Source organism: Sus scrofa, chromosome 5 (genome assembly GCF_054392235.1).
Source record: "Sus scrofa isolate SSC_HxYL_T2T_F1_AM1 chromosome 5, Sscrofa_HxYL_maternal_Yorkshire_Landrace_v2.0, whole genome shotgun sequence".
NCBI lineage: Eukaryota > Metazoa > Chordata > Mammalia > Artiodactyla > Suidae > Sus > Sus scrofa.
Window position 1 is genome coordinate 3,464,419 of NC_139387.1, and position 12,555 is coordinate 3,476,973.

The window sequence follows — 12,555 nt, forward strand, 5'->3', positions numbered from 1 at the left end:
CTGGCAGCTCGGCCCCGACTGGCCTGGTCTAAACCGATGTTCCGCCAGCCAGGCCCGGTTGGCTGCCATGGGCGCCTCACAGCCAGTCTTTGTCCCCTTTGGTCACAGGCGCCGCACGCTCCGTGCCCAGCTTGTTTTTCCCAGGCCAGGCTGGGCAGGCAGAAGCCCTGAAGCCATGGAAACGACACAGACCACCTGTCCCGCCCCGGCTCTGCTCTGCCCAGTGGCTTTCTTCGTCTCTGCAGACCTCCTGGCGTGCTGGCCCTGCCCCAGCTGGGCTCCGGGCAGAACAGCCCTCCCCGGCCTGGCCCCCGCCCACCCGGGACCGCCGCTGGGCTGGCGCAGAGAAAACTCTGGGGTCCCTCGCTGCTCCCAGCACTCGGGCTTCTCGGTCCTCGGCCCCTTCCCTCCTCCTCCAGCCAGTCTCGGGGGCCCAGGAGGGAGGCCAGCTCCGAAGTGCTCTCTGATCAGAGCTGCCCCCAAGATGAAGCGGGCTACCTTGAAAGGTGGTGACCTCCCCGTCACATGAGACATGCAAGAGTAGAGCCCTGAAGCTGCTGTAAGAGAATCCTGGGTCTGTGTGGGGAAAATGAACTGACTGAATAAATGAGTGTGGGATGAGTCCTTTCTCTCATGAATTCACACTCACTCATTCAGGAAGCCCCAGTGAGGTCCACCCCGGGGCCAGGGGCTGAGCAGGTGATGCGGCGATGGAATCTTGGTCCCTGCCTTCGTGGGGGCAGCGTCATGTGGGTGAGAGGATCTGGGGGAGACGTGCTCTGCCCCCTGTCGGGCAGCCTGGGAGCCCAGGGGCACCACAGAGGTTGAGGTCAGGGCCCTGGCTCTGCGTGGGGGACAAACATGCCACATGGAAGCTGGTGACCCCCCGGGGTTTCTGGGTCCACGGTCACCCAAGCTGCCAAGGCCCTGGGAGTTCCAAGGAGGGGAGGCCCTTTTCCAGATTTCGGGAGTCACCCAGGAACAGCTCTGTGGATGAGGCAGCCGTGAGGCTGGACTTTAGTCAGGTATTCGGTGAGCTTCCCCAGGCCCTGGTTACACGCCAGGCTGAGCCGAGGGATGCCACGCGCACTTGGGGAGAATCTGTTCCAGGGCCAGATTCCGGGGTGAGGACAACCTTGCTTCCTGGGGCCATGTGGCTGGCTTGGAGGGTCGTGTTCTGAGCTTCTCACCTGTTCTAGTCAGCTAGGGCTGTGTAACAAAGCCCCCCGACACAGCGACCCACATGAAGCTGCAGCTGTTTTATTCTGCTCCTGCGTGCTGTGGGTCAGATCCTCTAAAAAGGCACAGTGGGGACAGCTCTGCTCTGCGATGCCCGGTGCTTGTGCCAGGCCAACTCGAAGGCTGGAACAGGCACCCCACACACGTCCAGGGAGCCCGGGCTTCCCTGCAGCATGGAGACCTCAGGGCAGCTGAACGGCTTTCAGACGTGTGACTCAGGACTCCAGGGTGGCAGCTCTGTGGCCTTTCCTGACTCGGCCTTGGAAGTTACGCGGCAGCGTTGCTGCCACGCTTTGCCACTTGAACGAGTCAGGGGCCTGCCCAGATTCAAGAGAGGACGTAGAACCTGCCTCTCAACAGGAGAATGCGTATCAGGGTCTTTGCTGCTGTATTTCAAACTGCTGAACTGCTGCCTAGTCCCAGCCTCCCGCTCCTTCCTCTTCTCTTTGAAAACTCTATCATCTGCCAGGGCTGCACTTCAATCCCCCGCCAGAAAACCTTCCCGCTCACTCCTCTCCCCAGTAGCACTTTCATAGCTCTTGTTTATGACCTCTTTCTAATGCATAACAAGGACAGCTGTGAGCATGAAGCCCCTTACTTTGCCCACGTGTCCACAGGTGTATGGTTTTTTGGTCTCAGAGCAACCCTGGGAGATGTGTCATTGGAGGGGGCATCTCAGCTGGGGTTTTGCAGGATGAGTAGGAGTTCTTCAGACAGAGTCTGAAAGAAGCTGTGGTGAGGTGGGGCACCTGCACGGTCAGGTGTGGCTGGAGGATGGTTTCCCTTAGCCTGGGGCAAGGAGCTTTGAGCAGAGACATGCGCCAAAGAGAACTGTGTCTTAGGAGGACTCTTCTGGCCCCAGAGTGCGAGGACCAGAAGCCGGCCCAGGAGGCGGTGGTACTGGTGCCGGCCCATAGGCTTCTGACAAGAGCCTGTCTGCCTGCACCTCCAGTTCTCTGTTCTGTGTAGTTTCTGGAGTCCTTCCAAGCCTTCTCTGGGGTAGGCAGACATGGTCAGCCCATTTCACAGGTGAGAAAACAGGCTCTGAGAGGTTTCTCTGGGATCTTGGCTGGGTGGGAGGGCTCAGAGCAGGGCCGGGGGCTCCTGTGGTCTGCCCCACACCCCCATCCCTTGGGACCTGCCTCAGGTGGGGCAGGAAGCCCTTCCCTCTGTCCCCAGCACCCCACTGCCCTCGCCCTCCCCCACCCCCCTCGGTTCTGACCACATGGCCCAGAAAGGCCCAATCAGAGCCAGCTGCAGGCAGCCAGGCCTCTGGTTGAGATCAGCGGGTAGCAGGGAGCATGCTCACGTGCCCACTCATGCCCCGTTCTCCCAGTGGCCGCAGGAAGGGGAGGGGTGCTGGGCTGGAGGGAAACTGAGGCCCGGAAATGGAGAGGCCTTGGCTTCTGCTTCTAGCCCGGGCCCGGCCAGCCGTTCGGATCTGGCTCTCAAAAGCCATCCTCTGGTCGCTGGGGAGCCAGCCGGCCAGGGCCCATGCCCTGCTGCCTGCCTGCTCCAGCCTAGCCCGGTCTCCCCGAAAAGCTGACAAAAGCCAGCTGCCCTCCCAGGGGTCGCTCGGCAGGCAGACACCCGGAGGCGTGATGCCTGCCCTGCTCTGGCACGGGCGGGAGGCTGCCAGGGGGGCCCTTGGAAATCTCCTTCCACTCCCACTCCCAGGGGCTCTGCAGCTCTTTCCGGAATGGCTTCCCGATGAGGTAATGCCGCTTGGAGCGAGGGAGGAGGCCACGGGAAACGCTGCTGGCCTGGCCCCAGTTCGCCTGGAAGGTGGCTGCTCGCGGCCTCCGGGCCTGCCCGCCCTGAGCTGCCAAGCAGGGAGAGGACGCCGGGCCCGGGAGCTTGGCAGCTCGCTCTGGGGCACCAGGGGGGACCTCAGGCATCCGCCCATCTCCTGGCCCCGACCGTGTGGCCCCCAGACCCAGCCTTGGCCGCATCCTCACTCTGAGCCTGAATCCCTGGGCCCAGGGCCGGGTGGGAGTGGATGCTGGGCCGCGAGGGAGGCCCCGCAGGGCCGTCGGCTCCGGGAACCGCTCTGCTTGCTCGCTCCGACCTGCCAAGCTGCTTATTCCTGGAACACGAATCTTTTCCGGCCACAGAGCTGAGAGCTCGAGGCCGCCCGCCTTCCTGTGTCGGGGCCAGACGGAAACGCCAGGCTGGCGGCTGCGGAGCACAGGGTGGCTAGGGCTGTCCGCCTGCGACCCCCTCAGGCCGCCTCTGGCTCCCTGCGAGGCCGGGGCCCCCTTCCCTAGAAAGCCTGGCACCTCTCCCTTCCTGGGGGCTCTCATCAGGCTCCCCTGCAGGTGGAACCTGCCCAGGGGGAGCCAGAGAGAGATGGGAACAGAGCAGGGAAGTGGCCCAAGGAGCGACTCACCTCCCTCCCCACGGCCCTGCGCTGCTGGGTGGCAGAGGCCACAGGAGCCAGCAGGACCCAGCAGCCCTGGGACCTCCCAGGGGGCGGAAGGCACTAAGGTGTGAAATTGCCCTGGCACAGCAGCCCCACGAGGCCTCATCGCGTCCTCCCTGGGACCTGGGAGCCAGAGAAGGGTCACGTCCTCAGAGGTTGGGCCCGGTAGGAGGCCACGGGATGCTGGTGGTTGTGCCCAGGGAGCAGGGCAGGCCTTGGCTTCTGCAGGCCCGGCTGGCTCCTGTCTGCTGGCTCCTGGCTGGGCCTCCATTTCCCCATCTGCAGACGGGAGGCGGTGGGGGGTGGGGCTCAGCAGGCCGCCGGGAGCCCCCCAGGCCTGATGGCCCAGGACCAGGACCGCAGCTGTGTGGGGCAAGCCTCTCTCTGGGCCTCGCCTTGAATTTCCGGGTTGGAAGAGACCCAGAGACGGCAGGGCAGCGCCCCATGCACAGAGGAAGGCCTGGCAGGCCCGGGTCGTGCGGGAGTTAGCCGCCGGGCCAGGATCCTAGCCCAGACTCCTCTGCTGGCCCCGAGTGACCCAGCTGGGCCTCCTAGGGCTCCCACCCGCTTTCCCTGCACAAAGCACCAGCCCCTGCGCTGGGAGGGCCACCTCCAGCTCCCCGGGTTGGAACTGCTCCCCTCTGCTGCCCTCTGGTGGCTGAAGGGACACATGGCGGCCCAATCCCCAAATCCCTGGCACTGTGGGGCCAGGCACAGACAGACCCAGGGACACCCACAAATGTGGGTACCCACAAGCTGGCACGCCCACAGAGACACATGTGCCCTCACTCGGAGCCCTGCTAAGAGCATCACCTGTGTTATCAACCACCTCGGTTATTTCACTGATTCTTCCTATTTTCCCATGGACCCGGCTTTTTTAAGAGTCCCCTTTGCAGATGGAGACTCTAAGGTTCTGGGAGTCAGTGGGCCCGATGGGTGGGCCCTGTGGCTGGTGATGTTTGCCATCGGACACCTGGAGTGGAAAAGCCCAATCAGCAGCCACGGGGCCTTGAGGCTGGGGGAGGGGGGAGGGGAGGGGAGGCTGGGCTCACTGTTCTATGGGGGTGGGATGCCCTGATAGAGGAAGAGAAGGGCCCGGGTCATGGGAACAGGAAGGTGTGTGTCTGGGACACTCTCCCGGGGCTCCGGGTGCAGGGCCAGGAGTGTGGTGGTGCCACCATCCTGAGGCCTCCAGCCTTGGGGGCCAAGGGGAGACACGTCCCACAACCACACCTGGAGTCCCCAGAGCCATCAGCACCATCTGCTCTGGCTTTTAGCCTTCAGGGCCAGGCTCTGCACTCACTGAGTCCCCACCCAGGGTCAGCTCTCAGCCCAGGGGCTGCACGCCCCTCCCCCAGGCCTGTCCTGGTCACCCAGGGCTTTCGTGGGGGAGGGAGATGCGCTCAGAGAGGTCCAGAAACCTGCCTGAGGCCACATGGTGGCTGTAGCGGTGGGCTCTGTAAGGCCCGCATTTCTTTCTTTCTTTCTTTCTTTCTTTCTTTCTTTCTTTCTTTCTTTCTTTTTTAAAGCTTTTTAGGGCCGCACCTGCCGCATATGGAGGTTCCCAGGCTAGGGGTTGAATCTGAGCTTCAGCTGCCAGCCTACACCATGGCCGCAGCAATGCAGGATCTGAGCCTCATCTGCGACCTACACTACAGCTCACGGCAATGCCGGATCCTTAACCCACAGAGCAAGGACAGGGATCGAACCTGCAACCTGCAACCTGCAACCTGAGATTGTTTTCACTGCGCCGTGACGGAATGCCTTTCAATTTTTTTCTTTTTTTTAAGGCCCACCTTTCTGAGAGCATCATCAGGATGGGAGCTGGGAGGGCTGATGGGTGAGCAGCTAAGACGGTGCTGGGGGCCCCCTCTCTGCAGGGCCTTGCTCACGGGGGCGCCCCTCTGCCTGATAACGTCTAACATCCTTATTGGGGTCTTCAGCCAGGTTCCAGGCCTGCCCACCCCCGGTCCCCGGGCCCTGCCTGGACCCCGTGACAGTGAGCATGATGCTGGCGCCAGGCTGGGCACAAGACAGGGACCCAGCAGAGCCAGATGGTTTCAGGGTGGGAAGAGCCATCATCCACTGAGCCCAAGAGTCAACTCTGGCCCCTGGGGAAGCTGAGGCCCGGGTCGAGGAAGGGCTCGACCAGGCCCAGGATGGGTGGGACCAGAGTCGGGATCCAGGGGGTTCCCTTCAGGCCCCATGTCTGTGGAACGGAGTCCCAGGGGCACAGTGGGGACAGAGGACAGGTGGCATCTCCCAAGCCCCCACCCCTGCCGCCCCATCTCCCCAAGTTTTGCACAGGAACAGGAAGCGGGAACATGCCCCACTGGGCCCATGTGACTGGGGACTTGGGCTGGTGTGAGGTTTGGCCTGACCCCAGTAGGGGCAGGAAGGGGAGGCGGAGGTCCGGCCCAGAGGGTCTTGCTTCCTCCAGGCCCTGCCTCTCTGGCTGTGTGTCACAGGGTAGCTTATTCAACCTCTCTGTGCCATGGGGGGTAATGACAGTACTCACGTCACAAAGCGCAGGGAACAAACACACAGAAGATGCTACAGCACCCGGGGCAAGCGACCCTGAGCTGAGCTCAGGTGATGCTTTTGCTGAATGGATCTGGGCCGGGGATTTAGAAGGGAACGAGAGGTGGCCCTGCTCCTGGGGTCTCTGAGTCTGAAGGCAGAAACTTTTTTTTTTTGGTCTTTCTCAGGGCTGCACCTGCAGCATATGGTAGTTCCCAGGCTAGGGGTTGAATTGGAGCTGCAGCTGCCAGCCTACCCCACAGCCACAGCCACACCAGATCCTTAATGCCCGGAGTGAGGCCAGGGGTTCATGGATTCTCGTCAGGTTCTTCACCCGCTGAGCCACCACGGGAACTCCTGGAGGCAGGAAATGGGCTGATATCACCCTTCAGGCTGCCTGGAGCAGGAGAGGGGGCCACAAGGACGGTGGGAGAGGCTGGCCCGGCCTTGAGGAGGCGGAGCAGCTTCCCAGGCAGAGGGGCTGGGGGCGCAGGGACAGGTCAGGGAGGCAGGCCCTAGAAGGTCTGAGTTTGCGCCGTGAGTGGCCCTCTGGCCAATGGCTGGAAAAGCCACCTGTCCATCCTTTGACGATGGCCGTATTGCCTCTGTGGGCCAGGCCGAGGTGAGCTCTGCCACAGGGCCTGGTACAGACAGGAGGCACCTGGCTCCCATCACCCCTGAGGGCGGCGTCTCCCTTCTGAGGTCCAGGCCGGGGGTGCCAAGGGAGGCTGAGACCTTATTATCTGGGGTTGAATGGAAACTGGTCTCTCCAGGATGCCACAAGGGTGGTTCTCATGCTGTGCCCTTGGGCACCAGGGAGTGGGGTCCCTGAATTCCAGGGACCTGAGGAAAGACGACAGTGAGGGTGCCCCTGCCTCCCAGGCCACAGCTGGAATGCACCCCACCTTCCAAGTTCAAGCTTCTCCGCCTCCCACCAAGGCACCGCTGTGGCTCTGCACGGGGTCGGCCCAGCCCTGCCCGGTCTCCCGGGGCCTCCCCGACCTGCCCTCGTCCTCCGTCTGTCCACCACCTGAGCCGGCTTCTTAGAGTCCCCTGTGAGCCTTGGTCGGGCCGGGTCATGGCTCCCCCCCCTTAGAAAGACCTCACAGTGCCCCTCAAGGCTCCCCCAGCCTGGGCCCCACCCTGCACCCCAATTCCGTGGCCTTTGACACCCACTGCCTCCTTTGCCGTGTGACACAGGGAGTGTTTGCGTCCATTCTGCAGACCAGGGCGGCTCAGATGGTGCCAGGGTAAGAGGGGCAGACCCGGGTCTGGATGGCAGGGGATGAACCCCCATCAGGGCAGCCAACCCTCACTTCCTCCCACTGTCCAGCAGACAGGGGCGCCTGCTGGGGGACCCAGAAGCTGGGAAAGGGGGGCTGGGGTGGGGGGGACAGAGCTCCCTCTTGGCTTTGAGTGGCTTCCAGCCTGCGGGGGCGGCCAGGCTGCAGGGGGCCTGGACACGTGACGGTGGCTGTGTACTCAGCTGTTTGAGCTGGCGCCGGGTCCCCCCCCTTCCACCAGGGGCCTGGCCTTTCTGGAGTTAAAGCCCTCAGCCCTGTCCCCACCACTGGGCAGGGACCTGCTCAAAGCAGGATGTCTCTGTGGGAGGCTTGTGGGCCAAGCCAGCGAGCGGAGGCCCGGCCCTTGGCCTGGGCCCCGTGGGGCCCGCAGGACCAGGGGCCACCCTCTCGGAGCAGGAGCGCGCTCCCCGGGGCTTCTGTGGGATGAGGTCCCTGTGAGCAGGAGGCAGAGAGCATGCTTGGTTTGGGGCATTCGAGGAGCATCTAAGAGAGGGACAAGGGCATGGGCAGCACTGGGGACAAGCTGCCGGGCATAGGCAGTTCCCTGGGGCTGGTGGCAGAGGGCCGAGGAATGGTGTGGGTCCCCAGCCTGGGGCGGCCCGTGGGAGAGGCCCGAGGGCCTCCTGCCAGCACTCAGGGTGCCTGGAGACGCGTCCCTCTGTCCAGCTCGGCTCCGGGCAGCTGGAGCCAGTGGCGAGCGGGGTCCGCACAGGCAAAAGGAAAGCGGGCAGCAAAGTGCCCAGAGAAGGGAGACTGCGGATCTGGAAGGTCCCTCGTCAGGGGTGGGGGTGGGAGCGGCCACATACTTTCCGGCCACAGACGCACTTTGCCACCTGCTGCCAAACGAAAGGAGGGTGTTTTTTGGAGCCTTGTGGCGCTCGCCCACTGCGGCTCCGATTCCCCTGCCCCCGGGTCTGGCCTGTGTGGGTAGAAGGTGTGGGGGGCACCGGGTGAGTTCAGGGGCTGGGCTATGATGCCCGAGCCTCTGCCTGGCTCCTTGGGCGCTGGCTCCAGGGCCCAGTAGAGGAGGGGCAGCTGCGTGGAGGGGTCATAGCCCACAGCTGGCACCCCGTGAGCCAGGCACCTGCAAAAAATTCCAGATCCCAGCCCTTGGGCCACCTCCAGTGAGGAGTTCCGTGTGCCTGATTCGAACCCTGGGCCCCGGGAGTCCCCAAGGGTAATAAATGGCCATGAGAAGCCTCTGTCTGTCGGGGGGACCTGTCAGCAGCTAACCAGCACCTGGAACAAAGGTCATGGGTTGGCCCTGGCATCTTTGCGAGGTCCCTTGGACCGCGGTGCTGAACTGCCACCTTCTCTCCCAGTGACACCTTCTGACCTGCAGGGAGCAGGCCCTGGCCTGGGCAGTGGCCGGGGGTGGGGTGGGGGGACCGAGGTGGCAGCGCCCTGGGGTCAGGCAAGTCCTCCAGCACGGGCCCAGCATCCAAGGCACCCTGCTGGGATGATGGGGCGACGAGGCCACAGCCCAGGGCTCACAGGATCAGGGGGTCGCCCGAGAAGAGCGAGCACACAGGGCTGTGGGCTGAAATCAGCGTCCGAAGCTGCGGGACTGCATCCCAGAGACACTCAGCCCCGCCCGAGCACGCGGGAGGGCCTCTCTCCTTCGCCTCCCTGTTTGTGCGGTGGGGGGAGTGACGGGTGCTGGACTGGGCTATTGTCAGGTGCATCAAGGTACACGGACCAGCAAGGCTGTGGGCCCGGCAGGGGCCACCACACCCCAGCAGCCTGACCTGGGCTTTCACCCGGAAGCCCCAAAGCCTAGGCCAGGTCTGGCCCAAGCGGTTGCTCAGAACGTGTATAGGATGGAAGGAAAGTCACACAGACCCTGAGTCCCATGACACCAGGAGGGAGTCCTGGATTAAGACCTGACACCCTGGAGCTCCCGTCGTGGAGCAGTGGTTAACGAATCCCTCTAGGAACCATGAGGTTGCGGGTTCGGTCCCTGCCCTTGCTCAGTGGGTTAACGATCCGGCGTTGCCTTGAGCTGTGGTGTAGGTCGCAGACGTGGCTCGGATCCCGCGTTGCTGTGGCTGTGGTGTAGGCCGGTGGCTACAGCTCCGATTAGACCCCTAGCCTGGGAACCTCCATATGCCGAGGGAGCAGCCCAAGAAAAGGCAAAAAGACAAAAACAAACAAACAAACAAAAACACCTGACACCCTCTGACTCTAAGCATAGAGGAGTTATTTGTATAAATCTCCACTTTCCCTTTTTGCCTTGGCTGCTGGGGAGCTTTGAACGAAAGCTGCGAGCTCATCCCTGGCTCCACTTGGAAACTCCTCCCTGCCCTTGCCTTCCCTTCTTTCACCTCCACGTTTAATGCCATGTCCTGCGGCATCTTTGTTGTACCCCCAATCCCTTCTGGGCAAGTGACCCCTGATTCCCTCCTTTGGGCTTCTCAGCCCCACAGCCCTTTAGATGTCCCCACCCCTCAATGATATGGAATTCTGTCCTTGGGAAACAGGCCAGCAGGGCCTGGGATGCTCACGCCCTTGGCTTGGGCCCAAATCCCTGCTCCTCATCTCATGGCGGTGTCAAGGCTCCCCTCTCATGGGCGGTGTCAAGGCTGCCCCTCCACCCATGGGCTTGTTGCCTTGGAGGTCAGAGCATCATCAGAGGCTGCAGGATGGAAGACCCAGCACGCAGCACAGGGGCGGCGGCCGGTGTCACTTCTGTTTCTCCTCCTGATCTGATTCTTGGCCTGGTCCCCAGGCTTCTGAGTGCAGAAGGCAGGAAGCGCATAGCAAAAGTACCCACGCACCCCCACTGCTAAGCTTTCGCCTCTTTTCAGAGACAGTGCCCTGCAGGCACCCCAGGCTTCTGTCCCAAGGAAGTCAGTCTAGGCAAGAGGCAGGATGATGGAAAAAGTCTGGGGGCTGTGAGAGCCTTGGGGGGAAAGAGGTGCATCAGGAGAGGCTGCCTGGAGGAGGGGGCCTCTCGGCCCTTGCAGCTGCAGCCCAGGGTGCGTGCCATGGGGACCAGGGGACACTACGCGTTCCCAGGTCTGACCTCTGCACTGGCCCACCCACCAGCCCCTGCGCTTGGTGTCTAAGGTCCAAGGTCCCTTGGGCCCAGGGCTGGGTACCTGAGAGCTGGACCATTCTCCTCCAGGGTGGGGTGGGGGGGCTGTGGCCACCTTGGAGTCATCTCACTTGTCGGTGGGATCTTAGCTTTCTCCCCTCTGTCCAGGCTGAGAGGGGACCAGGCAGTGGGGTTGTCACTCCCCAGCTGGTTGAAGAGGTGATTATGGGGACAGCTGAGTGGCCAGAAGGACAGGGAGGGGGCCCCAGCCTGGGGGGCTCCAGCCCCCTCGCTTTAGGATCGGGGTGGCCCTGGGGCAGGGCTGGGGGCTGGTGGCTTGCCCTCTCCCAATCCCACCATCCAGGGCTGTGAGCCGTGGGTGGAGGCGGAGGCGGGTGTGCGGGGGCCTGGGCGGCCTCTGCGCAGCTGTGGAGCCGGGTTCACGGTCCCCAAGGCCCCGCCCGCCTGGGCAGGAGCCGCTTCCGGCCTGCCGCGGGGCAGACAATGCGCTGGCGTGGGGAAGGGTGGCCCCGGGCCAGACCCCCCCCCCCCATCTCAGCCACACAGGAAGCCGGAACTCAGAAGAGAGCGTGTCCTGGAATGAACCCGCCGCCAGCCGCTGTGATTTAGGCGCCAGATTCCCAGAGGAGGTGCCTCCAGCTGAAACAGACTGATTCCTTTCAGCCTTAAAATGACAAGAGGCCCTTGGCCCCTGCCTGGGAGGTGGGGTGGGGGACGTCAGAGGATCTCAGCCTCCTGCCTGCCCTCTCCTGCCGCCCTTGCCCTCGGCCCTGCACAGCGGCTGCCTACTGCCGGGCCTTGGCACTGGCTGTGCCCTCTGCCGGCCGCTTGCTTCCAGGCCCCTGCAAGGCCGCTTCCTCCTGGTCTCAGCGCCGGCGGCCTTCCACGGCGGCTACTCTGTCGGGGGTTCACCTGCTGTCCGCCCGCCCCAACAGGCTTGAACCTGTGCTGGGACCTGCCTGATGGGGTCCCTGCTGGATCCAGTGGGACCGTGGACGAGCTCCCCAGAGCCCCCCACCCCACTTGCTCCGGGCTCTGCTCTCGCATCCCCCAGCCCCTGACCCCCTGTCTGTGCGCCTCTGTGAAGCCGTACCCCTATGCTCTCATCTCCGTGGTTTCCCAGCCCTGGAACCAACCCCTGCAGGAAGGCAGGGCCACCGCAGGAGCCCCGCTGTGTCCTAGCCTGGGCCGTAGGCGACAGCTCTCCAGGTGGATACCTGGGGGCCAGCCCACAGACCCCTCTGCTCTCTCTGGGGTCGGGGCCCTGGCAGCTGGGGGCAGGGCATGCCAGTGATGGGTGGAGGTCAAAGCCACTGATGGCCCCCCGCCTCTGGGACCCCAGGCCTGGCTCCCCAACAGGACCCGGCCCAGCCACGAGGCCTGCGGGCCAGGAGGCTGCCACTGAGCCGATGGGAGGAGCCGAGAGCCAGAGACTCAGGGTTCAGAGAGCGGAGCTGCCCCTCCTGAGCCCAGCTCCGTGCACAGACCACCCCCCAGGCCCCCAGGCTCAGCCCCCTGCCTGCGGTCCCCAGGCCTCAGCACCCGCCCAGGCCCAGCCACACGGCTCCCCAGGGTCCTGGCTCACTTGGCGGGCGGCGCTGCCTCGGGAAGCCCCCCGGGACTCTCTGGCTCTGAGACTTTGCCTCCCACCTGCACGGGGCGGTGTGTGCAGCTCCCCTGGCGTTTGTCTCCTGCCAGATTTGGCTTCATGTTTGGGTTTTTTTTGCCAAGGGAAAGGTGCTACGTTTCTGCTTATTCCTGTAGCTCCAAAACTTTCAGTGGGGACGCTGGTACCTAGACGGCCTCATGATGTGGCTACATAGGACGGCTGAGTGAGTGAGCTGGGACACAGCACAGTCCCCAGTCCTCAGAGAGTGAGTGGGTGTGTGTGTGTGTGTGTCTCTGGGTGTGTCCGAGTGTGTGTCTCTGTGTGTCTATGTCTGAGTGTGTATCTGAGCTTGTGTGTGTGTCTGAGTATGTCTGTGTTTGTTTCCGTGTGAGTGTGTCTCTGA